This window comes from Eucalyptus grandis, chromosome 4, assembly GCF_016545825.1.
Source record: "Eucalyptus grandis isolate ANBG69807.140 chromosome 4, ASM1654582v1, whole genome shotgun sequence".
Lineage (NCBI taxonomy): Eukaryota > Viridiplantae > Streptophyta > Magnoliopsida > Myrtales > Myrtaceae > Eucalyptus > Eucalyptus grandis.
Window position 1 is genome coordinate 11,346,878 of NC_052615.1, and position 4,281 is coordinate 11,351,158.

Consider the following 4,281-nt stretch of genomic DNA (forward strand, 5'->3'; position numbering starts at 1 on the left):
AACAAAATGTCAAAATAATAATAATAATAATAATAATAATAATAATAATAATAATAATAATAATAATAATAATAATAATAATAATAATAATAATAATACACATTCCACCATCAAATATAACAAAAAGTCTTTCTTTCCCCTTTTATTTTTTTTATATATTTACATTTTGACCCATCATTTATTGAAATTTTTGAAATTGACCCCGGAATCACATGTTGAAATTCCATGCTCACATGTTAGGAGAGTTGATTACGTCTTGGATTTTTCAACACTCATTCACCACATGTTAGAACGTGCCGTAGTGTCGGACAAGACACAAATGCTTCAATGCTTCTTAAATTGTGAACCAAATTCTAGTAGTACAATTGCTTTTGCTGCCAATTTCATCTCAGTAGCCAAAAAGCCATGGAAAGATCATGAGGTACACTACATACTTGAAAACACCAACTTACCCGAAACAAGTAAATTGCAACGAATATCAGAACTGCTAGGTCAAATTATTCCCCCGACTTATCAGTCATGAGGAAATGAAAGGCATGAGGAGAATCAGAAATGCAATGTGGTCATAGCAAAACCAATCGCATAATGACAAGTTAACAGGGAACATGCAAGAGCAATTTAGCATAAATATTGCAGTACTTTCAGCTAGTTTCGGGAAACGAAACACATTCCAGAGAACATGACGCATCCCAGAACGTCTCCTTCTTTTTGTTGTCTACACTGCATAATCTGAATAATCATACGGCTTACAAAAATTCCTGCACTTAGATAAATAAAAGTTGTTGCTACCAAATAGAAGTAATCCGTCTTGTCGAGTTCTTCCAAGCGTGCATGGAGCGAAAGCCCCTTTGTTTCCTCTCTCTTTTTCTCTGTTTCTTTCCTTCATTTCTTTTCTTTTCTTTTCTTTTCTTTTATTTTCTTTTTTTGTTCTTCTTGGCCAGGCTCTGTTTTCTCTCCTTTTTGCTCTTGCAAGGGAGAATTGTCCAAAAGTCCTAAACCTATTGCAGTTTTGCCAATTCAGTCCTAAACCTTTCAATCTTACCGATTGAGTCCTGAACCTTTTGTCAGTTTGCCAATTGAGTCCATCCGGCCAATTTTGGCCGGAAAATGCTGACGTGGACGCTAGCGATGCCACGTAGGACTGCCCCGCATCGACGTGGACAAATTTTAATAATATTTTAATATTTTAAAATTTTTATTTTTTTTAATATTTTCTGTTTTTTCCCTTTTTTTTTTTTTTTTTTTTCTTTTGGCTTTTCCCTTGCCCTTTTTCGGTGGCTGGCCACCAGCCACAAGCGACGGTCGGCCACCGGCCACAGCTAGCTGGCTGGCCTCGCCCGCCACAAGCGAGGCCCCATCGGGCGACGACGACGCCGGGCGAGGCCGCCCCGATGAGGACCAGCCTCACTAGATCTAGCGAGGGAGCCCTCACAGGGCTCGCCCTCGCCTGGCGAGTGTCGGCCTCGCCCCTCGTCGGGCGGGCGACGGCTAGCCACCGCCACAGCCGAGTTGTTGCGGCTCCGGCTTCCGCGGTTCGTTTCGCGGAAGCCGAGTTGGGTCGTCGTATTCTCCAATCCACCCTCTCGCAAAATGAGCCGAAAACCCTCGCGTCCTCGGCAAGCTCCGACAATGGAGGCAGCGAATGTGGTGCTGGCTGTGCTCACGAAAGTTGCTAGCGAGGGGAGCCCTCGCCCCGCCTAGATGAGCGTCGGCCTCGCCTGCACAAAACCGCGAGGCCGGCCGCCCATGGCTGGCCAGGCGTCGCCGTGGCCGGTGGCCGGCCCGTTGCCCGCCCGGCCGGGCGAGGGCTCCTCGCTAGATATGGCGAGGCCGGCTTTCACCGGGGTTGGCCTCACCCGGCGCCGCCATCACCGGCCAAGCCTCGCCCGTGGCGGGCGAGGCCGATGGGCCTGGCCGTGGCCGGTGGCCAGCCGTCGCCGTGGCCGGTGGCCGGTCACCAAAAAGGGCAAGGGAAAAGCCAAAAAGAAAAAAAAAAAAAAAAAAAAAAAAAAAGGAAAATAAAAATATTTAAAAATAAAAATTTAAAAATATTAAAATATTATTAAAATTTGCCCACGCGCCGGCAGGTACCCTAGGTGGCACCGCGTCCACGTCAAGCATTTTCCAGCCAAAATTGGCAAGATGGACTCAATTAGCAACCGATAAAAGGTTTAGGACTCAATCGGCAAGATTGAAAGATTGAGGACCGAATTGGTAAAATTGCAATAGGTTTATGACTTTTTGACAATTCACCCGCTCTTGCAATTTCCCTTGCAATGAAGCAAGACTAACGAAAGGGCTAAAACAAAACACTTAAGCTTGGGCTTAGGCTTGGGCTTAATGTTTTGCTCTTATTTATTATTTTTTGCAAGCCCGTTTCTTGCAACTTTATTCATGAAGATACATATTTTAGGATATTATGTACTGATGGATCCTATGTGGAGTGAGGATAAGGTCACTCAAAATTAAATTTGGCTGTTGACACCTAAATTTTGGCTACCCATTTAGTCATTTGCCGCATTAAGAAATTATGGATTAATTTTAACCCCTAAAAAAAATATTAATTCCATAGCATATAGATTTAGGTGCATATGTTTTTAATTTTTTTTTTCCATTTTATTTACTGGACCGGTGGCGGATGGGTCGAATTAATGGTTTTGAGTTTTAAATTAGCAGGCTGGGCTAGGCCCACAGAAGGAGAAAATTAACCCAAGCCCGTTGTTGTTTAATTAATTATCTTGTGAAAAATTAAGATTTGATGCGATATTATGATGATTTTTGAAAATTAAGAAAATCGCATTGTAATCTTATTTTTATCAATAGATGATGAAATCGGGGGTGAATATTCATGAGATAGGGATTTTTGTGATTAAGAGGTTATAAGTAATATTCGTGAGATGGAAATATTAACAAAAAGATCACGTTTTGTTTCGTCTTTAAAGGATGCGTACTGAGTTCAATCGAGAGGCTTTTTCGAGGGTTTTTCTCTTGGTCGAAGTAAAAGAAGAGTGAAAAAGGCTTTCTTCCTCGTCCATCTTCAGTCAAAGGGGAGCTTTTTCTCTTTTCTTTTCCTGAAAAACTGCAAAAAAAGAAGATGGGAAAAGTCTGCAAGGAGAGTGACGTGAGAGAGAGAGGAGGGAAAAGGTAAAAGTAAAAAGGCAGAGGTGAGGGGACGTTTACTGTTCATCGTCTCCCTCACACTCGCCGGCTCCGCTTTTCCCTCCACCCGCAGCCACGAAGCCACCGAGCCGCACGGGTCGCTTCATCTGCACGCCGCTCGGACCTCCGCCTCAGCACCTTGCCTCTGCAGCACCTCGCCTCCTGCTCGCTCGGTGGCCGAAGCCCGCCGCGCCTGCGCCCTGCTACGACAGCTCGCTCCGCATCACCGCGCCAATCCCTGCCGTTGCGACCCTCCTCTGCAGATCTGTCTCCGCCGTCAGATCCCAAGCCACCGGTGACCCAGAGTCGCAGCCGAGTCGAGATCCAGCACCCGGAGTCCCTCCGCTTGCAAATCCGAGGTCCCCGACGACAGAAGCCCCAGACCCAGCTCGACGCTTCCCTTTCGCCGGTGCCGAGCCTCATCGAAGACCCAGATCTGACGCCGCCCTCACTCCGCGCCGCGACGCTCGCCCCCGATCCGGTTCTCTCACTGAACGTCGCGCCCAACAGCCCGATCCAGACGCCGGAGCTCCTCATCGCAGCCACCAGAGGCCTCCCGCCGTCCCTGCAGCGCCCCGCCGGCTGAAGCTCGTGATCCGAGCGCCCCGACGCAACCCCCGCGACGCAGGCCCGTGCCGACCCACGACAATCTCCTCGCCGGAGCTCCTCACCGTGCACCTGCTGTGCCCTCGCCGGAGCTCTGACGCCGGCCATCCTCCGCCCGGCGCCGTCCACCATTGTTGCCTTTTTTTAATTTCCTTTTTAGGTGATTTACTTTTTATCCTTTTATTTTTATTTTTTATCTAGTTATTTTAATTGCTGTCATTTTTGCTTAAGTTAGAACATGGGATGTCAATTTTAATTATTTGTATAGTTTAGGCATTATCCTTAAGGTTTTGCCCAAAACTATATAATTATTAATTTGGTCCGTAAAACCTCGGATCATTTTTTTTAATTATATTAATTTTTGGGCATTTTGTTGATAGTATTTTAAGTGTTGAATCAATATAACTATTAATTTGATCCGTAAGAATTCGGATTAAATTTTTAGTTATTTTGATATCTTTGTTGTGATAATTAGGGTTAAAGATAATCGTTAATTTGACCCGTGAGACAACGGGT